We start from the raw sequence: 27686 nt of genomic DNA, 5'->3' as shown, positions 1-27686 counted from the left end.
ATCTGTTCGACTAAATCATTTGTCCCCTTGGGTTCTTCTCTACCCATTCATGTGATTCATTATATAGTTCTCTTCTCGTCCTTCTCCCCCTCCCCTTTAAACTGTACTTAGACTTTTTAACTTTGAAATGGAGCACTTATAAGTCATAGAGATATCTCCAGGTGTAAAAAGAAATAAAATACGAGTTTAACTGAAAATAATTTAATAGTATCTTATCATATCATCGTCAATACTCAACCAGTAGGTTTTTCTCATATTAATCTCCATGGGCCAGTGGATACAATTGCAAGGGAGAGGAATTATCTGCCCTCCCCCTAAATTGTTGAAAGAAATCTAATTTTGGTATTTTAATTGAAAGATACCCGCTTTTGGTATTTTCAGAGGCAAAAATTGAAAAAAAGGCGAAAATGTCCCCATCGTACTCCCAAAATTTTCTTGAATTATCCCAGCTGCCCATTTGTCCAGTATAATAATGTTTTTTAAGGTTAGCCAATCGTTGTTTATAATTAGAAAGCGAAAGAAAGTATTTCAAATTCCAATCTGCCAGCTAAAGATACCTATCTATTAAAAATAATACCAAAAAAAGAAAGAAAAAAAAATTAGAGTAAATTGCTTAAAGCCAATTGGAAAAATTTCGCTGAAATTGTCTTGTAGGTTACATGAGGTAAATGTAACCAAAGAACTAACATTTCTTTTATGTTTTTCTGTTTTTCTTTTCTTTTGCTGAACAATTTATAAATTCCCAAAATTGGTTTGTGAAAAATCCCAAGGTCTAAAAAAGCAACATATGTAATAGTTATTGCATGCAATGTCTAATATAGTTTTAATATAAAATTAATTATATATATACTTTTCTTTAAATCCCAAGCTCAGGGAGTAAATACCGAAATATCTCTTCAGATGAAATATCATCTTCACTTAGCTTCGCTGCAACTCTGATTTTAGATGCCTTTAGGCTTCGAAATTGATAAGCTCCTAACCAAATTTCAGATTCAAAAAAGCACCATCCCGCGCACCAAAGACCTGATTTTAGTGGGAACCGGGATTACTGGAACTGAATCTGTCTTTTCCAGTTCAATAATTTTGTCCGTGATGTAAAGGCTTTTCTTTTTTAGATCGAATACTTTCTTTCTTCATTTCATTTTTCAGTCTTTTTGTTAGGCTTTTAAGCATGAAAAATAAAGTGTTACTTTGTTGTCTTTTATAATTTCAAAACCTGATTAGTTGAATTACAAGCCAAACTAAAAAAACGCATCCTAGAGCAAACATATAACTAAGCAAGTATCAGATATTCCAAAATAGTAAATCAGGTGTATATCAGCAAAAAATTGGTAATAATTTTACTATATTCTTTAAATAAGTATTGTTCTTACTTTACGCAGCTGTGGCGCACAGCCAGGACTGTTTCCATCAAATACAGCAGACTGCTGAATACCAGGAGGGTCTGAAATAAAACAGTCAATTACGCTCAGTTCTGATGGAGGATGACCATTTCTTTTTTTCTACAAAACAGCGATTAATAGAATACTTTTGCCGATTAAGGATGATGGCCAAAAAATAGGATGGCTTAAAGATAGGAAAGTCTTTTTCAAACAGGAACTGTATTGTAGAATGTCTTTTAAAAAAATTAGTTTTCCCGTCTAAAAAATTAGAGGGAATTCCGAAAATGTAATCTAGTAAATGAACAAGATTAGATTTTTGTTTTCTTATGTTGAAACATTAAACCAGAGGACCGCTGAAAACCGTTATGCCAAAAAGTTGTAAAGGGTAGGTAAGTTTTAAGATACCAAAATCTAAATCGGAGGTTTTGTTGGCGTGAAACTGAAAACACAGCAAATAAAAATTAAAATTATAGTCTATCTGTGCTAAATTTGTCAAATATTATTAGATTTTTGTTAGACATTTCTTGCATTTTTAGACATTATTGATACTTGCTTAAAAAAGGGAAACTTTTCAAATTTTACACGTATTCATACCTTTTCAGCATGCTTTTTTAAGAAATGAGGATTTTTTTTCTAAAATTTTTAATTGCAAAGTTCGAAACTATAATACAGTAGCTTGACAGAAATCACTTCCATCTACAGAATTTTCACAGAAAATGTTTTAAACTCATACATTTAAACCAAAAGACTGCAGAAAACAACGATTGACAAACATGTACAGGGAACAAGCCTTAAGAAGCTAGAACCCAATTTTAGACGCTTGGATGCAGCAAGACGGAATTGATATATTGACATTTCAGACTGTGTTTTTAAGCTGTTTTTTGTATTTATATGAGTGATAATTTTTGGCACATTTTTACTAAAAGCACTAACAGCACAGTAAGCGTTCGAATATCCACTGGATTAAAGGGCTTATGAACTATGGCTAACCATAAATAGGATAAAACGGCAGAAATTAAGGAGCTACTTTTAGTCCCTTCAATTTACTTTTAATTTAGTATATTGTTATTTCAGTTATTCCATTACTTATCGTTTTCCCTTATATTATAGAAATCATCATTACCCAAATAGGACGCACAGTTCCCGGCATTGTAAATAGGTGTGAATCTAATTTAAGTTCTCTTAAAATAATTTGGGTGATTGTAGGACCAAGAATAGATTCACGGTAAAATAAGTAAAGCTTTCATATTTCAGAATATGCATGAACAAGAATTCCTTTGAAGTGTAGTACAAAGTCCATAATTTATTTGGCTTAAAGTTTTTAATGCTTTCGATAAATCAGAGGATGGAATAAAAGGTTGCATCGAATTTTGACTTGAAGGGAGGGGGAAGTAACTTTCCTCGGATCCCCGAGAAAGTACAAACTTCTGTTATATGTTTATTCATATGTCATCCGACAAGCATCAATGCTAGAAAAGATATATTTAGAAGCATATTTTAGCTACCAAAACTTTGCCAAATTTTTAATGTTGCTCCTTACTTTCAGTTGGAAAAACTTGATTTTTAAATTTAATTTTCTAAAAGCATCAATCAAGCTCAAATATCTACAAAGCGCTAGTTTTTAGAATTCTACAAATAATAGCATAAATAATGAGTCTGTTCCTTTGAGCAAGTTTTGTAGATATATCGGGGAAGCAACCAATTTTGTTTGTTTCAAGCTTTAAATTTGCTGTTTAGTTCTGGACGAAAACCCTTTTTCAGTAAATTTTTATTCTTTTTTAAATACACACTAATAATAAAAGGATTTTTGTTTAACTCGTGTGAGGACACTAAAGAAGCTAAAATGTTTTTTTAAGACATGAAATATAGGTTTTATTGCGGTCACTCCTTAAATGTTTGCCTAAGATGCGTGGGATTTTGTCTGTGCACCTGGAGTTGCACAGACAAAGACGTGTGCAACTCGTGCAACGAGAGCTTCACTTAGGATCCCAATTTATTTTTTTATTGTTGTGGTGGAAAGGAGGTTAATAGGGTTTTCTTCTGGAAAGCCCCTTCTAGACTTCAATTCTATATCTTTATAGATGATTTTTTCATGTATATCTTGGTCTTTTATCGTATAACTTCGTATTTATATCTTATTATTTAATATAACCTTCTGAACAAGCTTCTTCGTTAGGATATTGGTCCACCTTTTTTTTTTTAATGGTAGCCAGATAATTTGCATACAGTATATAACCAAGGGCCAGATGACTTTTGGTTAACTGAATCTTTTTCAAAATATAATACAAGCTGTTAGTAATAAAAACAATTACACCACAGATAAGTTCAACCAGTTTTGTTGCAATAACTTCAAATCACCGAGATATGAAATATTTCTCTGTGGAGGTCCAAAAAATAGTACAAGGTTTTTGGAGTGACAGGTAACGAAATTAAGATGAAAAAAGATAAAGGATAACTCTAAGTAAATGTGCTGATAAATAGATACCACGTATAGGATTCTGCAGTTCAAAAACTTTTTTTTGAAATTTGTATTAATATATCCAGGCCATTTTAATTTTTTAAAAGTTAAGTTGGCCCAAACACTTGAAATATAACATTTCTTGTTACATTCAATGTTAAAAGTGAGTAAGACCTGGATTAGAGCAAAAATAATTTTTGGAGTATCTCTATCGACACTAAGTAAATTACAATGTGTCATTGGAGGTACGAAACGTTACTTCAGAATGATTATGTTTTTCAAGTTATGGATACATTAACACTGGTCAATTGAAGAAAAAATGGTAGAGCAGTATGAAACTGTATTTAACCTAGTGCAACTTCTGTCTTATTTATATCTTTTTTTTTCAAATTTGTAAACATGTTTCAAAACTCAAAGCCTTAATCTAATTTTAGTTTTGCTTTTTTTAACGACTATTTCTTTTTAGGTATCTGATTAGCTTACGATATTAAAGCTACAAAAAGGCTGAGGGTATAAAATTTTTTTACATTTCATAGGTTTGCCAAAGCGTTCTATTCTCGTATTTTACCAAGAACAAGAAACCTAAAACTAAGTAAGTTTGTGTTTCTACGTGATTGCTAAAGCCCTATTTGCAATCATATCTGACAACATTACTAAAGATGAAAAATCACTGAGGGCTTAAAATCTGTTGACTTGTCATAGGTCTGGAAAACTATTTTATTTCTTGTAAATTACCTAAAAGATACATTTAATTCTTAGTACCAGTATCAAAGTTTTCGTGCATGCTTCCTTCGTAATTGTGTTAATAGAATACTACTTGTTAGGTAAGGGTAAAGCCAAAGACATTATAGAAGAGCTACTGTAAGCCAAGCAGAACTATGCAAAAGGCAAGCAATATTACGAAGCAATTAGAATGGTCAGGTATGCAGGATACAAACCTCTAAACCCCTTTCCTCTCCAAAGAGTAAAGCCTTAACACATAAAATCATCTTTGTGGAAGTACGGAAAGATTGTATTACTTTCAATTTTATTTGGATATTTTTATTTTATTTGGATTCTACCTGCAAATAGAAAACTTTCCGAACATATTTCGGAGCAGGAATTAGTAAAAGTTTCTATAGTTTATATTTAGAACACCTTTGGTTTGACAATTATACCCTCACCCCCTGGGACTAAGCTCTGCATATGTGCCAGATAAAAGATGACAGCAGTCTAAAAGTGGGATGGAGAAGACAAGTGATTGAACATAGTCTGTAATGTGTTGAAAAGGTGTTTTTTATTGTTTTTCTTTTTTTTTTACATTTGGTTACTATATGTAGCAGCTCACACAGTTTACATCACATGACAAATGACTTTAATTTTAATCATACAAAAAAGATGAAGAAGTAATGGTAATGAAAGTAGTCAAGTATGGCTCTGGAAAACGAGGATTCTCAAGCTAGGATATTCAAGCTAGAATAAATAGGATAAAGATCTCCAAGAGCCACCACTGGCACATAAGGCGTCGAATCGACGTTTTGGTTGCTGGATCTTTTTAGAGGGACAAGTAATAAGCCTGTCGCCCGCCTTGCCACAGTGGTATCAGGAGTATTAAAGATATTAATTCACGTATAAGATACTCCAATTTTTAAAAATGTGTGGTTGCATAAATTGGGATGAAGTGATTTCAATTTCTTCATCATCTCTGCTTCCAGGGATAGTTCACTTTCAATTTTCTATTCGTATAAGATTTTGCAAATGAAAAAGTATTTTCTATTATTTGGTTTAAAGTCATCAGCAAAGTAAAGATGGTACACTTTTTTTTATCTCATGAATATTAGCACGCAACAGATGTATTTTTCATCATTTAGTCCTTTATTTTGTCGCTTATGTCCGTGATATACAGAAAAAGCACATTAAAGCAAAATGATTTTCCACCCTTTTTTGACAGAGAAAAAGCATCATAAATTTGTGAAATATACAAAAAAGAATAAAAACCATTTAAAGCTCCCTTAAACGTGCAGTACTATTGGTGATCAGCGTATTACACACTTAAACTTACTCCCATAGATAGGCCAGCTCTTTTACTTGGTGTAGACTCTGTAAATTGTTGATACGAATTAATGGCTAAACAGCCATTGACCAGTCCACTGACACTGAATAAAACACCCAACAGTGCTTCTATCTAAGAATAAATTGATAAGAATTAAATTAAAAATAAATTAGTTAAGAAATAGATTCATAAAACCCCTATTCCTTCCCAAGGCCAGAACATACTTTGCACTTTGCTGAAAAAATATAAATGCTTTTACTTTTATAACTTTAATAACTCAAATAATATTAACATTTTGATTACCAAATATAAATACTAAATATGTATATTAAACTGACAATGTACATTCATTTGTATTTTTTTTCAGTAAAGTACAAATTATGAATGAATGAATGAATTTTATTAACAACCTGTCTTACAATCAACAGAAAAAGACAGAGCACAAACTAGAAAAGAAAGAAAAAGCAAAAACTGGCAAGAAAAACAAATACAAACAGAAAGAACTACATAATAACATAACTATTTGAGAAGGTGGGCCCACTCGTGATCCAGAAGATATAGTGTTTTTACGTAATTCTGAATTACCTCCTCCACGGCACTCAGAGGCTCAACAATTCCATATTTCACAACAATATGGCGGTTTCTAACAAAAGGCGGCACTTGAAGAAGATATCGGGCACACTTGAAAAATACCAACCTTATGTCTTTCTTGTTTCGTGCACTCAGAAGCTTCCAAAAAGGAGATACAAGACATGAGGCAAAGCTACTGCATTATAAAGACGAGCAAAATATTTACGGCTTGAATTGCGACGGGTAGTGACAACACCCGCATATGCAATGCGCACTTTTTTAGAAAGGTGTTCAATAAGCAAAGACTGGGTCTCTCGAAGATTACGACCAATCGGCAGGCCAACGTACGTAATGTGACTAGACGGTGTTACGGGAATTCCACCAAGCCTGACTGTAGCATTATCTTCAGGGCAATTAAAAAACGAAACAGCAGACTTTTCTACATCAAACTGCAAACCAATATCAGCATAACTTTTTTCAAGACGAGAAATTATTTTCTTATGAAGAAAGCAACCAAGACAGATTTAAAAGATCATCTGCAAAATCCAGAAGTGACAAGTCAATATGCTTGCAAATATAACTCGGAGAGATAACCTGTTGTGCATCATTAACACTGTCATTACACAAAGTAGGAGACGTTATAGCCTCTTGCTTAATTCCCTTATGTACGGATATCTCCCCACTAAGCTCACCATCTTGCAAACGAACACGAAGCTTGAGGTTTGTATACATATCACATAATGACCTTACAATAGAAGAACGCACGCCTCGCTTACACAGCTCAACCAAAATCTGGGCATGAATCCCAGAGTGAAAAGCTCTCCTGACATCATACTGACCTGAGATCAAAGTTTCTCGCGAGAGATGAGCTTCAAGTAATATGTTAGCAAGAAGATAAAGTACATGGGTTCACCCGAGGCCTTTAAGAAAACCAAACTGGTGTGGAGGCATCTCAAACTTATCATAAATCTCATCAAACAAAACAGTTTCGAATAGTTTACAAAATACTGAAGATATCGTTACTGGCCGATACGAAGAAGACTGTTCGGCTTGCTTCCCCTTCTTTAATATCGGGATAACCATAACGAGACTAAAGCAATTTGGGACTATCCCTTGTGTCAAAATAATCTGAAACAGAAGGGCAATGTGATGGTGAAGAACATAACCTCCTAAAGAAATATTTAGAGCAAAAATACTATCGCAGCCTTTTGAGTATACCTTTTCAGCTTTTTAACGACCTGGCAAATTGTGACCGGTGACACTGAGAAATCGTCGAAGGTGTCGGTAAGCAAAAAAGCCAGTTCATACTCGTAATTAGACTGCAGAACTGGATCATGCGCTTTGAACTTGGACTCAAAGTAAGCACTCCACTGAATAGCAGAAAAATTAGACGCAGGCTTAGCTTCTTCAGGCTTAGACAGAAGGGACCAAATAAGGTTCGGATTCTTACTGAGCTTTTGCAGAAAATTTTCTTTGAGGGGTGCACAGTGGGCATCTAACGCTTTATTGAACTTTCGTTTAGTATGAATTCGAATCTCGTTCACTATTCCACTTCGTGGCTTTCCGCTATCATGCCAAACTTTCAGCCATAGCTTCGCCGACGCACAAGCCGCCACTAGCTCCGGATTTCTAAACCACCCCTTCACCTGCGATCTATTACGGATATGCTTCACAGGAACTGCTACACTCTCCGCGATACTCAGAGCATGCAATATTACTGTACAGTACATGTTTATCTGCAGACGTATTTCACTTTCACTGTAATACGATTTTGCATTTCTCTGCAGCAGATGGAAGGGAAACTTTTATTTTACTCAGGATATCCCCAGAAGTAGCCGCAAAGAGATCATTCGACACTTGTTTCCAGTCACTGTATACTCTCCATTGGGATTTGCACGGACCCGACAACTTTGGACATTCCAGTGTTATTGACAAAGACAGAGGCAAATGGTCAGAGTATGAACCAGCAGTTGCAACTTTTACTTCATCACTCACCGGGAAGTTCGTTAACACATGGTCAAGATTTGAGACGGTGTTGGCAACACTGATAAATGTGTAAGCTTTGTCCTTATCAACGACATTTAACTGATCAGGAACGGAACCTATAACGATTTGAGTCCTTTCAGATACGGTGTTAAGTAGGTCACAGTTGAAGTCCCCTATTAATAGAACTTTTGTATTCCCAGGAATTTGAGCCTTCACGAAACGGCTTAACTGAGTACATGCAGCCGTGAACTTGCTGTCCGAGAGGCTAGATCTATAATTAGTAGGAAGATAGACGTTTATTATCACAGTATCACGAACTTTAACAGCGAGGAAGTGTTTACTTGATGCTACAAGTTCAGCCTGAAGAGACTTTCTCACCAAAGTGGCTAAATTACCAGATGACCGACCTCTGGATTTCACACGTTCAGCTGGCCGAATAAAACACTGGAGTGAACTTGAGAAATTACTTCATTTTTTAGGCTCATAGTATCGAGCAGAACTGTTTTCTCAAATGCTTTCCCATTTATATTCCAAGACAGATTACTACACATCATGGGAGCGTGATCCATCTTTCAAGTTTATTCTGTTATCAGGAAAGGCATAACAATAACATGTGTGCTAGTAGAATTGCAATTTAGGCACCGAGTAGGATTTTGACAAGGATTCCCAGGGGAGCTTGTGTGACCAGTTTCTCCACAGTGACTACAAGTTTCAGCTTCCTTACAGTCTGCTGCTATGTGCCCCACATGATGACGCCGATAAACACCTTCGAGGCAAAATGCAGAATTCTTCTAGACGGAATAGTTCGAAACCAATTTTAATCGGGTTCGTTAAGGCAGCAGACAATGCACTTTTAGTGGGGTAATACATTTTAAACGCTTGCGAATTGCCACACTTTATTGCTTTTTCACCGTCTTTTGACAGACTTTTCAGAAAATCCTCCGTCACGTTGCTGGAGAGACGTTTCACTATACCGATGAACCAGGAATTAACAAGTCGATTGTCAATTTTATGGTTACTTTTGAGGGCAGCCGAGACTTTCTCTGCGGCCTGAATCGAAGAGACTGACAGTTGCCATTCCTTATTTCTCTGCCTGACCACTGCATCCGCTAATTGTTGTGTTATAAAGTCCTTACGCTTTCCCGGATCGTCTAACTTAGGAGGCATATTCTTCACGACAACCGAGAATAGCTGTTTTTCCACATTTGGCGCTTTAGATACTGATGAGGAGGCTGTAGGCTCCTCGCCTACAGCCTCATAGAGCGTTCAGAGCATCTAACTTGCGGAAAAACTATTGCAGCTCATTGTCCATTTTTCTCGTCATTTCGTTCACTTTGGTAGTAATACAGACTGCAATTTCGTCACCACACGTGGGAACAGACTCCAGTTCAAGAATAATGAAAGGCGGAAGATCTTTACCGTCCTTAGCACAGCACCATATGGCTTTTGTGATATCCATCAAGTTATCACAGTCTTTTTTGCATTCGCGTAATCGTTCTACACATCCGAGTTCAACCTCATAGTAAGTACACAGCAGTTTTTTGGCTTCTATAATGCTGGCATGATCAAAAAACTCTATTCCTTTGTTAACGAACATATCAGTCTTAATACCCTCTGTCATGCATCTAGATACAAAGTTTAAAACTTGATTCAATACCAGCACAGTTTTCATTTCATTAATCTGGATTAAGTCCAAAATACATTCACCAATTTCTTTGATAATTAATAATATCGAATTCTAGGCAGATATTTAAGATTTGAACTATATATTCAATATTTTTCTGGTGGTTACCTTGCAAGAAAAGTAAGTGAAGCATTGAAGGCTGCCTACCTTGCCCCGCAGTTTAAGGGGCGAGCCCAGCAGGTACCACGGCTCTTGCTAACAACTCTCCAGCCCCCTCTACTTACTTTTCTTTCCCCACCTCAATTGTAAATGAGGTGGGGAAAATGCCACGTAAATGCCTCTAAATATCAGATGTCCTATTTATTTAAAATCACACTTCTTGATGGCTAACCTCCAATATTATCAGTGAAAAAAATTCATATTCATACCACTTTTACAAAATATAAATAAATGTCCAGAAACTAGGTTAGTAGATTAAGCAAAGGTTTTATTATAGGTCAGAAACTATAATCCTTTGACAAATATTGCAAAATTCAATAGCTTCACTGGGATTATAATTCACTGAAAAAGCTTACTGGTTTGATAATGTTAATAAAATATCCAATTTATGACAGATACATTCACTATGAACTCTAAATCAATACTGATTCAGATCAGTATTATGTTCTGGCCAAGGGAAGGCATAGGGATTTTGAGCCCTACTCCTGTTAATTTCTGCTCGTTTTGAGTTTGACTCAGTTACTTATTGTAATTTCTGTTCGTTTTGGGTTTCATTTATTTATCGATGGTGATTTGTGGTAGTTTCATGATTGGTAGATAATTTGATTTTATTTTTGCTCATTTTTTTTAATGTAGTTCTTTACTTTTCTTTGAAAAACTTATTTTGTGGAAAAAGTTTTTTTATTATTAATTTTTGTTCATTTTATATTGACATATTCTTTCCAGGGAAAAAGAAAATATTACTTTAAATCTTTTTCGTATTTTGTAAGACTTTATAGTTTGGCCTGCTATTTGTATGCTGGAGAAAAATTTTCAGCAATTTTTAACAACATACACCCTTTTAAAAATCTGAACACAGATGGTAGTGTGTAATTTAGTTTCATACCTCAACTAGTTCACCTGAAACAGAAAACTTGATACCATTCGCAAAAACAATCTGTTTACTTTCTTTGATAGCTTGGATACACTTACGCTATTTTGATTTGGTTAAATTTTAAGAGCAGAAGCAGCCCCGATAGTTTGAACATATTACCTTCAGTCGTTCTTGGGATACTGCTGAGATGCCTTATTCGGAATTAGTGTTAACACAGTGCATTTTGATTCAAGGTTAAGGCAACACTTAAAAAAGGCACTAGCCCTTTCAATCTCCAATCAAATGAGTCATTTTGAAGTTTCTACGACAACACCTTCAATAAAAACTTAAATGCCCCCAGGGCATAACTTACCACCCTTGCCTTGAAGGCTGGGGGGTAGGGGTTGTTAACCTCAAAGATCTAATTTCCAGAACTTTCAACTACGTTGAAGAAAATTACAATCTCAAAATTTGATTGGATGTGTTTGGAGAAATGGCGGGCGTGAGAGGGGGGTTAGTTCCCCTCCAATCACTTCCGACTATTAAAAAGGGCACTAGTCCTTCCAATTTCGAATCGAATAAGCCTTTTTTGAAGTTTTTACGACAATGCTTTCTATAAAAACCTTATATGCCCAAAGGCATAAATTACAACCCTTGACCTGGGGGCTGTGAGGGGGTTATCATCCTCAAAGACATAATTTCCAGACTTTCCATAGGTTGAACAAAATGACCATCTCAAAATTTTGATTGGATGTCTTTGGGGAAATGGTGGCTGTGAGAGGGGTGTTAGTTATCCTCCAATCACTTTCGACTATTAAAAAGGGCACTAGTTGTTTCAATTTTCAATCGAATTATTCCTTTTTGAAGTTTTTACGACAACATTTTCTATAAAAAAAAAATTATATTCCCCAAGGGCATAACTTACAACCCTTATCTTGAGGGCTGTGTTGGAAGTGTCATCCTCAAAAACATTATTTCCAGACTTTTAAACTACGTCCGACAAAATGGTTATCATCCTCAAATACGCAATTGCTCAAACTTTTAACTACGTTGAACAAAATGGCTATCTGAGGGCTGTGGGGGGAGCGTCATCCTCTTAGATATAATTTCCGAATCTTTCAACTACTCTGTACAAAATGGCTACCTCAAAATTTTGATTGGATGTGTTTGGATAAATGGTAGGCGTGGAAGGGGTGTTAGTTGCCTTCCAATCATTTCGACTATTAAAAAGGATACTAGCCATTTCAATTTCTAATCAAATGAGCCCTTTTTGAAGTTTCTGCGACAACACTTTCCATAAAAAAACCTTATACGCCCCCAGGGCATAACATACAACCCTTGCCTTGAGGGCTATGGGGGTGGAGGGGGTTCTCATCCTCAAAGACCTAATTTCCAGAGCTTTCAACTACGTTGAACAAAATGGCTATCTCAAAATTTTGACTGGATGTGTTTGGGGAAAAAGTGGCCGTAAGAGGGTGGTTAGCTACCCTCCAATCACTTTCGACTATTAAAAAGGGCACTAGCCCTTTGAATTTCTAATCGAACGAGCCTTTTTTGAAGTTTCTTCGACGCTTTCTATAAAAATATTATATGTCCCAAGGGCATAACTTACAATCCTCGCCCTGAGGGCTGTGAGGGAGTGTCCTCCTCAAAAACATGATTTCTATGGGGAAATCAACTACGCTGAACAAAATGGCTATCTCAAAATTTTGATTGGATGTGTTTGGGGAAATGGTGGTCATGGACGGGGTGTTAGTTGACTTCCAATCGCTTTAGACTATTGAAAAGGGCACAAGCCACTTCAATTTCAATCGAATGGACCCATTTCGAATTTTCTACGACAACTTCTTCGCTACGAAGTATCCTGGTCTAAGACCAAGAAACCAAAAAAAAATAATACATTGTGCCAACATCGTTCTTTACTTAGGCAGCGCTATTGTGCTGCCTACGATTTTTTTTTTTTTTTAGACCAGGGCACGTCGTATCGAAGGAGTTGTCGTAGAAACTTTGAAAAGGGCTCATTCGATTGGTAATTGGAGTGGCTAGTTAAAAACCAGCAAATATGAGCACAAATTTCGTAGCTTTTGTTCTAATTTTAGGTAATTTAGGGTTACAAACTTTATTGTTGTTCTCATGTACTTCATTTATTTTTCTATAATAAATTTTATCTGATTTCTTATGCAACTTTTGGCTCTTTTGGAAATAATGATTGACTTGTGAACTTACGCCGAGGGCAAAAAAGGGTCTTAATACATGGAATAGACATAGACGGGGTTGAACTAAATGACAGTTCAGTTGATTTGATCATAGAATATAGTCAAAATATAAGAAAAAACTTTCTTAAAATAATACAAAAGCGTCAACAAAATAAATACACAAAACAGATATTTAAAAGGTCCTTTTTTATTGCATACAAACAATTGGGTAAAGAGAACGAAGTAAGGAATACTTACCAATTTTGCTGTGTTGGAAGTATTTCCACAATGGTAAACATGATTCGAAAGAGAAATGACCGAGAGGACAATCATTCCACAAAATGTAAGTAGTCCGACGTATAATCTGTCCAAGAAAGCTAGAGTGTTTAAATCACCGCCAAACTCCAAGAGAAAGTGTCTTAATAAAGACACACATACAAGAGCGATTAACTGAAAAATAAGCAATCAAATTTAAAAAGCGATGATAAATACTTGTAAAATCAGTAAAGTATTTGTCGTTTAACAAAAATAAACTAATCCAAACTAAGTCTGAAACCATGCGCTGTATCAAAATTCCTCTGCGAATCTTCATCTACATGGAATGGGGGCATCTAAAGAAGCGTATTTTCCCCAATGTCTGGGAATAACCAGCTTTAACATGGACGCAGCTTAAAACGGTAAGAACAAAAGGACCCAGCTTGACACAGAGCCCTGTAGCTGCTAGTTGGCGTTCACAAAACATACATGACAGTTTTTACTGTGTGATAAATCACTCTCAATAGAGTGATTATAGGATTATAAAAATGGCTTAAGTCTCACTCTCATAATCTCAGGATTTTTATTAACATCTTTTTTCAACCTCACAAAAACTTGAAGATCTAAATCACTAAAAAAACCTTGTAAAAATGCAAATTTATCTAGCACAATATTAAATTATTTTTAGCTCAAATTGTACTTTATGGCAATTTTTCCAAAACATCAAACACTCTATTTTCGTTTAATATTATTTTTTCTCGTTTTATGTCTAAAACCTCCTTGTCCTGGGACGTATCCAGAAATTTATTAAAAGGGGGTGGCTTATAAAATGGTTATTTTTTCAGAGAGGGGAGGTTGCAAAAAAGAAACTTTAAAAAACGTATCAAAACTTGGTTTATATTCGTTTTTGTTACGTTTATTAGGGTCGGACAAATATTTCGGGGGGGGGGGGGTTGAAAGCACCTAGAAAAGAACTTGTCCTTGTCCCCCTTTGGATAATAATGTTTTCATCTAAACAAAAATAGAATAATAAAAACAAAAGAATTTGAACCTTCCGCCAGAGAAATTATTTCCTGCTCTAATTTCATTTTTCTTGCATAGCAAATGAAATAGGAGACACGGGACTTGACGCAGTAAAAATTCTGATCGTCTTTCTCCTAGATAATATAAACATAATTTCATGTGAAAAAAAAAACATTATTAAGTATAGGGTTTCTCCAAACGCTAAAAATCCAACCAATAAAACTTCAAACTGCGCAAAAAGCGGCTAAATGATTGCAACGAAAATGATGAGCAGTTTTATAGCATTTTAAACTGCATTTGGAAAATTCCTTTAACAACTAAAGCAAAATGTCGAGGATCCCCAGGTCAAGCCTAAAATTAATTCAGCTAAAATTGTGGTTTATTTAAACCGCTAAGTGTATTTCAAGAGATTATTATGCCTGGACAATATTATGGTAAATAAATTCAAAATTAATTAAAAAAAAAAACTACAGCACCAAATTATGTACACTTTTTATAATTTCTGAAACTGAACATTTTCTACCTTCAAGCATAGAATTTTATCATGCATAGATTATCAGAATCAGCAGGTCTTTTTATTTGTGACAAGATTCTAACAAGAGATACATATTTAAATAAAACATAACTCAAATAAAATTCTCAAATTTGGAAAACCCTATTTTCAAGGCATAGAGCCCAACCGTTATTCATATCAATTTTCATTCATCCCGTAGACCCATTAGGCTAATATTTAGTCCACCGTTTTATAAAAAGAATGTTAAACTTTCTCCAAGGGTTGTGAGGGGTCATATCATCCCCATTAATGACAATCCATCCGCCCATTCACCAAAAATTATATTGCAACATTTTTTCAAACGTTTATTGTTAATAAAAACTATTGCTGTATGAAAAATTTGAATATTCTAAGTTTTTCCTAATTTTCAGTTACAATCCAACATCTTATTTTTAAGTAAAAGAAAAAGTGAAATCCACTTTAAAGGTACTGCTAATATTTACCAATACTATAGCTATGTGATACGAAATCGAATTGTAGGCTAACTAATAAAAAAAATCATCAGAGATCAAGTAAGGGGGATTTTGGAAAAAACGGTGTCTGGCGTTTACACCCCCCCCCCTTGAAAAATGCCCCTGGCGTTTAGCCCCCCTAAAATACACACACCCCGAGGAAAATACCCCTCCTCTTCTGAAAATTTCCCTTGGCGTTTCTCCCAGTTAAATACCCCCCACAGAAAATTCCCCATCGCAAAATACCCCCCTTGAAAATACCCCTCGTGGAAAATAAGACTTTTCAAATTTGAGAATTTTATTTGAGTTTGTTTTTCGTAGGGGGAAGGAATTTTGTTTCTTGTGTATTATACGACACTCACTCAAGTTTTTTCTGTGTAAAACTCGAGAACAAACCGGTTTCTTCGTTAGATTCTTTCAGCTCAGCGTGAGACAAGACAAAAAAAGTGACAGAATAGATGGGAAATATATAATTTGGGCTATATATTTGCACACAAGGGCAGTGGTGGATCCAGAGAGGGTAGCACACCTCCCCCCCTATTGTAGGCAAAAGTAGTGTAATTTACTTAATTAACTCAGGTTTGCGTTAATTAAACTTGCTCCTAACGCAAGTTTATCGGATAAACCTATTTAGCATCCCCCCCCTAAAAATATTTTTTCGGATCAACCTATTTTGCAGCCCCCCCTAAAAAAATCCTGGATCCACCCATGCATAAGGGGGGGGTAGTATTTGGACAGTTTGAAGTAAAAAAAAATATTCTTACTTCATAGTATGCAGAATAATTTTACCTAACATATTTTGAATGCAGACCAACTATACTTTACTCCCCCCCCCTAATGTGCAAATATAGCCCAAATTTGTTTCTAAAGTAACGAAGAAACTAATGAAGAAACCGGTTTGTTCTCGAGTTTTACAAATCGTTTTACTTGAGTGAGTGGCGTATGACACACAAGTACCAGAAGTTTTCACGGAGAGAGAGCCCGATTTCCCAGTATTGTTTAAAAACGATCAGAAATTTAAATTTTAAAAAACGAGTTTCTTCAACGGAAAATAAAGAGCAACATCAAATCTTCAAACGAACAGAAATTATTACGCATATGAAAGGAGTTGCTACTTCCATAGGATGTGGCTCTTTACGCTAAAGTTTTGACCGTTTGTCCTAATTCTTTAAGAACGATTCTTGAAACACAATGACATTATAATTAGAATTATAAGATTCGTTTAAAAATTCTATAAAAGAAAAAAATTTATCATAAAATATACTCTATAGTGTTGAGCGTTTAAAAAAATGATTTAAAAAAATCTTAAAAAATAATATAATTTTCAGTAAATTGCTAGTTCTTCAAAATTTTACAATTATAGGGAAATATCACAAACCAACTCCTTTGATACAGTTTTTCAAAAAATTTTGCATAAGCCGCGAAGCAGAAAATTTTTGTTCTTTTTAACTTTCAACTTCACATTTTACTTTCATCATAGAAGCCTTATTTTAATAAACTAGGTTTCTTATTTTCTTAGGTTTTATGAACATTGACAATTTATCTCACAAAAGGATTTTTTCCAAGTTAGGTGAAGAAATCAAGAAAATAACATGAATTTTAACTAAAATGAGGCATCAAATACACATTTAACTACGTATCTCTCTTAAGCTTTGTTTAAAAAATCTTAGATTTGTCTCAAAAAGAGTCTACAGGATATTTATCGCTGTTACATTTGAAGAGTTGTAAATACAATTTCAAATTTCTATGAAATTATTAAAAGAATTAAAGATGTGCAGCTAAAATAATTTACAAAATTAGAGCTTTTTTTTATTTGGGCTTCTTAGACTTTAAAATATTGGGAGAACTGATACGGAAATAAATCGGTGCTTAAAAGATAAAAAACATTTCAAAACAATATTGTGTTCAAAATTCAAACTTCCATTTTCAAAGCAACAAGGTTGGGTTATAGCCGCTAGACTAAAACGTACTACAAGTAAGTCTTCTTTATATTAAATAAAAAAAACAAGTATTTTAACTGAAAGTAAGGAGCGACACTAAAACTTAAAACGAACAAAAATTATTCTGTATATGAAAGAGGCTGTCCCCTCTTCAACGTCTCGCTCTTTACGCTAAAGTTTTTTATTGTTTTAAAAAACAAAGTTGTGAGACAAAGTCAAACTTTAGCGTAAAGAGTGAGGCGTTGAAGAGGGGACAGCCCCTCTCATATACGGAATAATTTCTGTTCGTTTTAAGTTTTAATGTCGCTCCTTACTTTCAGTTAAAAAAACTTGTTTTTTATATTTAATTTCTTAACGTTTTTGAATTAATACAGCTATGATTTTGGCTCACCGTACATGAATAATTAAAACGAAATTTGTATATTAATTTTACTTTTTTGGTTAAATGGCTTTCTCGAAATTTTGTTCTGACGTAACTTACAAATTAACTTACGTAACGAACTTCTATATTCGTATGTTTTATTACGTCTATTACGGAGTTTGGCCCCTAGTCAATACCTCGCTTTTTACGCTGAAGTTCGAATTTTGTTCGAAACCCCTGAAACCCCTGTGTTCACAAACCCCATCGAATGTGTTCACAAACCCCTGAATCACAAAGGCCGGTTAATTAGAATAGATAGGTCTTTTGAAAGTACTAAAAAAACTTTAGCGAAAAGGGCGAGATATTGACTAGGGGGCGGACCCTCTCATATACGTAATAATTTCTTTTTGTTTTAAGTTTTAATGTTGCTCCTTACTTTCAGTTGAAAAAACTGCTTTTTATTTAATTTCTGATCGTTTTTTAAATAATGCTGGGAAATCCGGCGCCCCCTTCATAGAAATGTCCCTTCCCCCGAGGAAACATCCTCCATGGTAGGATCCTCCCCGTAACCCTCTCCTCCGACAACCCCCCCCCCCCATCGGTCAAAAATCCCTCCTGAAACGTCTTTATACTTTTCATTAACCAATACTATCTGTAAACAATGGGCAAAGTTCATAACTTCCAGCCCTTCTCCCGGGGACTGTGGGGGGATTAAGTCATCCTCAAAGACATATGTATTAAATTTTCGACTATGCTGAACAAAATGGCTATCTCAAAACTTTGATGGGGTGACTTTGGGAAAAATGAGCGTGAGAGGGGGCCAAGTTGCCCTCCAAGTTTTTTGGTTTACTTAAAAAGGGCACTAGAACTTTTAATCATTGTTCCAATGAGCCCTCTTACGATGTTCTAGGACTACTGGATCGATACAATCACCCCTGGGAAAATCAGAAAAAAACAAATAAACAATAAAAAAACAAATAAACACGCATCCATGATCTTTCTTCTGACAAAAAATACAAAATTTCACATTTTTGCATATAGGAGCTTGAAACTTCCGCAGTAGGGTTTTCTAATATGCTGAATCCGAAGGTTTGATTTTCATTAAAGTTCTTTGACTTTTTGGGGGTTTTCCCCCTTTTTTTGAAAATAAGGCAAATTTTCTCAGGCGCGTAACTTTTAGCTGGGTAAAACTAAACTTAATTAAACTTATATATTTGAAATCAGCATAAAAATTTAATTCTATTGATGTATCTATGAGTATCAAAATTCTGGTTTTTAGAGTTTCGGTTACTATTGAGCCGGGTCACTCCTTACTTACAGTTCATTACCGCGAACTGTTCAGCTCCCCCTCACCCAAAGGTTAGATTCTAATCATAAAAAAAACTTCAAAAATGAAAATAAATTAGTTTTAATGCGTTTTGCAAAGTTTTTTTCGTAACCCCTCCCCCTGAAAAAAATATTCCACAAAAAAACAATATGGCTCTGGCTCTATAAAAGCTAAAATGTTTAAGTTAAACATTTTATTCAATGAAATACAGCTTAGAAATTTTAAAACGAAAGAAAAAAAGGAAAAACCATGCCCCCCTCCTCCACTTTTTTTGTGAACGTGGATTAAAAAGATTGAAAAATAAATCTGGACCTTCATTTTCTTTGACAATCTATTCTTTTTTATTAGAGGGGGGAGGTTGTTTGAATTAATATAGTTACAAATTAGATAGTTTGCATATAAAAATACAAAAAAATTGATACGTTTTGGAAAGTTTTATTTGTAGACACCCCTCCCTCAAAAAACCACTAGGTATGGTCCCATAAAAATTAAAATATTAAAAATACGTATTGTGTGTAATAAAATACAGTTTAGAATTTGTAAAACGAAAAAAAAGCGAAAGGAAGCGCAATTTTCTTGTAAACATTAATTAGCCTTGGGGCGTCATTTTCTTTGTTTTGTTGTTATTGATTTTGTAATAAGCTAAAACCAAATTATTTTTTAAGTTATTTATTAAATCAAATCATAATAGTTGAAAACTGAAATTCCAACAACAATTAAGATCAAGCAAAAGAAAATATAAATATTAAAAAAAAATAATTTTATGTCTAGAATCTTCTTTTTCGGTCTATTTTATTTGAATATTTTAAGCAATAGAGCCTAAATAACACTTTGAAAATGAATATTTTAAAAAAAGTTTTTATTATATTTTGTTCTTTGAAGTGAAGTTTTGCAGTAACAAAGCTATTTGGCTCTTTATGCATATTAAAGGAATATGATTAGAATGAAGAAAGTATAAATGGAACTTTAGTGTCTATCAGCATGATGGAACTAGATTAATATTTTAAAATATAATCGCACTAATTTTGAGAGCTTTCATTAATTAATTTATTTCTCAATGTTATAATGACAAAAGTGAAATCATTTAAGATAAATATTGCTGTCAGTACCCCCCACGGTAATTACCCCACCCAAAAATACCACCGAGGAAAATACCACCCGTGGAAAATAAGACTTTTCAAATTTGAGAATTTTATTTGAGTTTGTTTTTCGTAGGGGAAAGGAATTTTGGTTCTTGCGTATTATACGACACTCACTCAAGTTTTTTCTGTGGAAACTCGAGAACAAACCGGTTTCTTCGTTAGTTTTCTTCAGCACAGCGTGAGACAAGACAAAAACAAGTGACACAATAGATGGGAAACATATAATTTGGACTATATATTTGCACATAAGGGCAGTGGCGGATCCAGAGGGGGGCACCCCCCCCCTCAATTGTAGACAAAAGTAGTGTAATTTAATTAATTAAACTCAGGTTTGCGTTAATTAAACTTGCTCCTAACGCAAGTTTATCGGATCAACCTGTTTTGCGCCCCCCTAAAAAAAAATTTTTCAGATCAACCTTCTTTGCGCCACCCCCTAAAAATATCTTGGATCTGCCCCTGCATAAGGGGGGGGGGTATTTGGACAGTTTGAAGTCAAAAAAATATTCTTACTTCCTAATATGCAGAATAATTTTACCTAACACACTTTGCGTGCAGACCCACTATACTTTACCTCCCCCTCCTAATGTGCAAATATATAGCCCAAATTTGTGTCTAAGGTAACAAAGAAACTAATGAAGAAACCCGTTTGTTCTCGAGTTTTACAAATCATTAACTTGAGTGAGAGCCGTATAACAAACAAGTGCCAGAATTTTTCATGGAGAGAGAGCCGGATTTTCCGGTATTGTTCAAAAATGAACAGAAATTAAATTAAAAAAAAAGTTTCTTAAATGTAAAATAAGGAGCAACATCAAATCTTGAAACGAACAGAAATTATTACGTATATGAAAGGAGTTGCCCCTTCCACAAGACGTTGCTCTTTACGCTAAAGTTTTGACCGTTTGTCCTAATTCTTTAAGAAATATTCCTGAAACACAATGGCCGTTTAACCAGAATTATAAGATTCATTTAAAAATTCTATAAAAAAAAAATTATAAAAAAAACATACTCTATAGTGTGGAGCGTTTGAAAAAAATCATTAAAAAAAAAAATCTATAAAAAGCATAGTTTTCAGAAAATTGCTAGTTTTTCAAAATTTTACAAATGTAGGGAAATATCACAAACCAACTCCTTTGAAACAGTTTTTCATAAAATTTTACATAAACCGTCTGAATTCGTCAGTTAAAATGTTGCTACGATGGTGTCATTTTTTCACGTCGTAACATTCCAAGTTCCAATTTTCATGTTCTTTAAATCATTGAAATTATTTTGGCCTCAGGAAAAGCAATGATCCCGGATACTATTCCAGGACGGGGATCACATATCTTCTTAAGTCTGCACCGAAGCAATAACAATCCATCCGCCCATTCACCAAAAATTATATTGCAACATTTTTTTAAACGTTTTTTGTAAATAGGAACTATTGCTGTTCGAAAAATTTGAATATTCTAAGTTTTTCCTAAATTTTAGTGACAATCCAACATCTTATTTCTTATGTAAAAGAAAAAGTGAAATCCAATTTAAAGGTACTGCTAATATTTACCAATACTATAGCTATGCGATACGAGATCGAACTGTAGTCTAACTATTTAAAAACAAAACAAAAAAAAAACATTAGAGATCACGTAAGAGGGATTATGAAAAAACGGTGTCCGGCGTTTACTCGCCCCCCTTCTTTAAAATGCCCCTGGCGTTTAGCCCCCCTAAAATACACACACCCATAGGAAGATACCCCTCCTCTTCTGAAAATTTCCCCTGGCGTTTCCCCCAGGTAAATACTCCTCACGGAAAATACCCCAACGGAAAATACTCCCGTGGAAAATACCCCTCATGGAAAATAAGACTTTTGAAATTTGAGAATTTTATTTGAGTTTGTTTTTCGTAGGGGGAAGGAATTTTGGTTCTTATGTATTATTATTTGAAAAAAATTACGTTTTCTAAAGAGTTAAAGAGGCTGAGTTACAAGGTCGAACCTTAAAACGTACAGGGATTAGGAGGCACAGTTGGGGGGCTACCGCCCCCCACACGCCCCACTTTCCCGGCCTTTAAATAAAAAAAGAAAGTTTTTTTAAACTGAAAGTAAGGAGCGACATTAAATCTTAAAGCGAACAGAAATTATTCCGTATATGAAAGGGTCTGTGCCCTCCTCAATGCCTCGCTCTTTACGCTAAAGTTTTTATTGTTTAAAAAAAAGAGTTGTGAGAAAGTCAAACTTTATCATAAAGAGCGAGGCGTTGAGGAGGGCACAGCCCCTTTCATATACGGACTAATTTCTGTTCGGTTTAAGATTTAATGTCGCTCCTTACTTTCAGTTTAAAAAAACTTTCTTTTTTTATTTAAAGGCTGCAAAAGGGGGGGGGGGTTTGGGGGACGGCAGCCCCCCAACTGTGCCTCCTAATCCCTGTACGTTTTAAGGTCGACCTTGTAACTCAGCCTCTTTAACTCTTTAGAAAACGTAGTTTTTTTCAAATAATTTCTGCACGTTTTTGTACAGTTTATTACTTATTATTGCTTGACTAACTGTTAGCTGTTAGCCCCCAACTGTGCACTCTTAATCCCTGTACGTTTTAAGGGTCGACCTTGTAACTCAGCCTCTTTAACTCTTTAGAAAACGTAATTTTTTTCAAATAATTTAAAAAAGAAACTGAGTTTCTTTTTTAAAATTTAAGTTCAGTATATAAAAAATTAGCTTTGACGGTGAATCGAACCATGGATTTCCGCCTGACAGTCAAGAGTCTCGACCGCTGCACTAAACAGACACAATTATAATTGTTTTTTAGTAAAGTGAATCTATTTTTTAAAGCAAGCAAATCCCCATAAAACTTGATATTTGTTTTTTGGAAAACAGGAAAGAGTGATCAGATTGAGCTGAAATTTAGAGGATAAGCTTCCAAGCCCCAGGAAAAGTTATCCTCTAAATTTCAGCCCGATCAGACAACGTTAAAGGGGGGTTGTGGTGGGAAAAATTAACATGGGCTATTATAGGAAAACGAGGTTTTTCGTAAATTTAAATTCGGGGGATAATTTTTTCGGTCTGAAAATATCAAAAGGCCCTAACAGGTCAAATTCTGCTTTGAATGAGTCCTCATTCACCCGGATCAGTTGCCAACTGTGGCCTGTAGGCGTGGATAACAAAAAAAAAGAGAAATGAATTTTAAGTGGCTATATTTGGTTTTTTGAAAACAGGGAAGGAGTGATTGGATTGAGCTGAAATTTCGAGGACAAGCTCCCGGGCCCTAGGAAAGCTTAACCTCTAAATTTCAGCCCAATCGGACAACGTCAAGGGGGGCTGTGGTGGGAGGGTCGAAACTTCCGGCCCAGTTTACCCCATGAAGACGAAGTTGGAGGAGAATGAAATTTTGCACGTTTCTTAGTTTGAGCTTGGGCTACAAAATACGATCACTGCCGTCTCTCTGTGGCCTCTAGGACCTGAAATCGCTTAACATTGTGGTGGCTCACCTCTTTATAGAGGCACAAGTGTGCCTCCTTGATAAAGTCGGAGGGGGTGAAATTTTTCATGTTTCTTAGTGTCAGCTTGGGCTAAAAAATTCGATGACTGCTGTCTCTCTGTAGCCGCGAGGACCGGATATTACGTTCAGGTTTGTCGAGAACCGCGAGTCAATAATGTTGCGAGCTCTTCGAGTACAACGAATTGGATCGTACATGAACCTACGTAGGATAATTTGGGTAGTCTCAACATATCCAAACACCCGACTTCTACTTTGAATGAGTTCTCATTCACCCGGATCCGTTGCCAACTGTGGCCTGTAGGCGTGGCTTAAAAAAAAGAAATGATGATGAATTTTAAGTGGCTATATTTGGTTTTTTGAAAACAGGGAAGGAGTGATCGGATTGAGCTGAAATTTCGAGGATAAGCTCCCGGGCCCTAGGAAAGCTTAACCTCTAAATTTCCGCCCAATCGGACAACTTTAGAGGGGGGGCTCTGGTGGGAGGGTCGAAACTTCCGGCCCAGTTTACCCCATGAAGATAAAGTCGGAGGAAGATGAAATTTCGAAAGTTTCTTAGTTTGAGCTTGGGCTACAAAATGCAATTACCGCCGTCTCTCTGCGACCTCTAGGACCTGAAATCGCTTAACATTGTGGTGGGTCGCCTCTTTATAGAGGCACAAGTGTGCCTCCTTGATTATAAGATTCGTTTAAAAATTTTATAAAAGAAAAACTTATAATAAAGTATACTCTATAGCGTTGAGCGTTTAAAAAATGATTGGAAAAACATAGTTTTCGGTAAATTGCTAGTTTTTCAAAATTTTACGAATGTAGGGAAATATCACAAACCAACTCCTTTGAAAAAGTTTTTCAAAAATTTTTACATAAGCCGCGAAGCAGAAATTTTTTTTTCTTTTTCACTTTCAACTTCACACTTTACTTTCATCATAAAAACCTTATTTTAATAAACTAGGTTTCTTATTTTCTTAGGTTTTATGATCATTGACAATTGATCTCACAAAAAGATTTTTTCCAAGTTAGGTGAAGAAATCAAGAAAATAACATGAATTTTAGCTAAAATAAGGCATCAAATATAAATTTAACTACGTATCTCTCTTAAGCTTTGCTTAAAAAATCTGGGAATTGTCACAAAAACAGTCTACAGGATATTTATCGTTGTTACGTTTGAAGAGTTGTAAATACAATTTCAATTTTCTATGAAATTATTAAAAGAATTAAAGATGTGCAGCTAAAATAATTTACGAAATTAGAGTTTTTATTATTTGGGCTTCTTAGACTTTAAAATTTTGGGAGAACTGATAAGGAAATAAATCGGTGCTTAAAAGATATTAAACATTTCAAAACAATTTTGTGTTCAAAATTCAAACTTCCATTTTCAAAGCCACAAGGTTGGGCTATAGCCGTTAGACTAAAACGTACCACAAGTAAGTCTTCTTTAGATCATTTGCTTCTTGAAATCACTGGGTTACTGCGGAATGTATTACGAAGTGTAGGGGACCCCTGTGCGTAGAGTTTTTTTAATATATTAATTTCGAGCATGGATAAAGTAAAAATAATTATCTGCTGGAAATAAAGAGCAAAGTTCAAACTTAAAACGAGCATTAATTTTAAATTCACTTAACAAATTATATTTTTCTATAGCTGGCTGGACGTATGAACCGGAAAGCCGTACTTTTTGCACCCCAATTAACGTTTAAATGTACGAATTAACTTACGTGACGAATTTCTACATTCGCATGTTTTTATTAAGTATATTAAGGAGTTCTAGGGAAATCTGTACTTTCAGAAGAGCTATCTATTCTAAATAACAGGCCTTTGTGATTCAGGGGTTTGTGATTCGATTAAAATTCGAACTTTAGCGTAAAGAGCGAGGTATTGACTAGGGGGCGACCCCTCATATACGTAAATCATTTCTGTTCGTTTTAAGTTTTAATGTTGCTCCTTACTTTCAGTTGAAAAAAACTTGTTTTTTTTTATTTAATTTCTGATTGTTTTTTAAATAATGCTGGGAAATCAGGCACCCCCTTCATAGAAATTTCCCTTCCTCCAAGGAAACATCCTCCATGGACATATTCTCCCCCGTCACCCCTACTCCGACCCCTTCCCCCACACCAGAAAAAAATTCCTCCAGAAAACACCTGTATACTTCCCAATAACCACCACTATATAAAAATAATGGGTAAAGTTCATAACTTACAGCTCTTCCCCTGGGAACGGTGGGGGATTAAGTTCTTCTCAAAGACATATTAATTTAATTTTCGACTATGTCAGACAAAATAGCTATCCCAAAATTTTGATTGGCTGACTTCGGGAAAAGAATGAATGTGGGAGGGGGCCCAGTTGCCCTCCAATTTTTTAGTCACTTAAAAAGGGTCCTAGAACTTTTAATTTCTGTTCGAATGAGCCCCCTCAAGATATTTTGGGACTAATGGATCGATACTATCACCCCTGGGAAAAAAAAAACAAATAAACACGCATCCATGATCTGTCTTCTGGCAAAAATTTACAAAAGTCCACATTTTTGAAGATAGGGGATTGAAACTTCCACAGTAAGGTTCTCTGCTACGCTGAATCTGATGGTGTGATTTTCATTAAAGTTCCATGACTTTTAGGGGTTGTTTTCCCCTTTCTTTGAAAATGAGGCAAATTTTCTCAGGCGCTTAACTTTTGATGAGTAAGACTAATCTTGATGAAACTTATATATTTGAAATAAGCATAAATATATGATTCTTTTGATGTATCTATAGGTATCAAAATTCCATTTTTTAGAGTTTCGGTTACTATTGAGCCGGGTCGCTCCTTACTTAAAGTTCGTTACCACGAACTGTTTCATCATTTACTTCTTGAAATCACTGGGTTACTGTAGAATGTATTACGAAGTGTAGTGGACCCCTGTGCATAGCTTTTTTTTATATATTAATATCGAGCTTGCATAAATAAAAAAAAAAATCTGCTGGAAATAAAAAGCAAAGTTTAAACTTAAAACGAGCATTAATTTTAAATATACTAAACAAATTATATTTTTCTATAATTTTAGGATTATTATCAGAGGAGGGCAACTCCCCTCCTCCCCTCAAACGACACCTATGAAGCCAACAACAATTTAAATCCACTAGCCTAGTTTACTAAACTAAAACTCACCAATTGCAAAACTCTTAAAATAATATAAGCCTTTGAAAGCATTGTAACTTTTCATGCACCGTTCCAGTGTGTTTTTTTAAATGACAGTTGCGATCTGAGAGTTGGAAACTTGGGTACGGTATGTTTTGTTAGCTCTGCGCATATAACAACCTGGATTAAATGTAACACGGATCATGTGACAATGTAACAGCCTGTACCACTTCTATTTGAGGAACGTTATAAGGAAGAAAAAGAGATTTGTGCTTTTAAGGTGTCTTAGTTTTTCTTACAATTAAAAAAAACAACAGAAATTACAATGAACTAACAGTTTAAAGAAACAGATATTAGACTTAACAAAAATGAAACCAATAATGAACTTAATATGTACCAAAAATAAAGCAGATATTCAACTCAAAACAAACAGTTATTACTAAATATATGAATCGGGAAGTCGTCACCAAAGTATCCCAATTATAGTTAAAAAAAATATTGAAAGACAGATATCAAAGTTAAAAGAAACAGATATTAGTAGTATGTAACCTTATACTTTGCGTACGGCCATAGAAATTTCAACGTTATTTGCGTTATCCTCTCACATGGCCTTATACTTTTACAAGACATATAGGTAAACATTTCTACGTTATTCTATCGCGCCTCTACACCTTTTCAAAGAGATTCAGAGCTCCCTCACATAATGGAACTTGAGGGTTGATAAGTGAACTTAAGTCAC

General features: G+C 34.9%; 1 protein-coding gene and 1 long non-coding RNA gene across 2 annotated transcripts in view; both read right to left on the bottom strand.

Annotated features, from left to right (window-relative positions):
• LOC148946747 (uncharacterized) overlaps window positions 1-27686 on the bottom strand; it is a 535196-nt gene that overhangs the window by 376168 nt on the left and 131342 nt on the right. The window lies entirely within an intron of this gene.
• LOC148946749 (uncharacterized) lies at window positions 1304-14032 on the bottom strand. The gene is made up of 3 exons (XR_016142440.1): window positions 13578-14032; window positions 5882-6004; window positions 1304-1444 (listed from the first exon to the last, which is right to left on the bottom strand). It is a non-coding gene; the product is annotated as an uncharacterized LOC148946749 (long non-coding RNA).

Source organism: Artemia sp. Qi Xiang Cuo, chromosome 11, assembly GCF_049724085.1.
Source record: "Artemia sp. Qi Xiang Cuo chromosome 11, ASM4972408v1, whole genome shotgun sequence".
In the NCBI taxonomy this organism is placed as follows: Eukaryota; Metazoa; Arthropoda; class Branchiopoda; order Anostraca; family Artemiidae; genus Artemia; species Artemia sp. Qi Xiang Cuo.
This window is presented reverse-complemented; position numbering and strand designations above follow the sequence as displayed.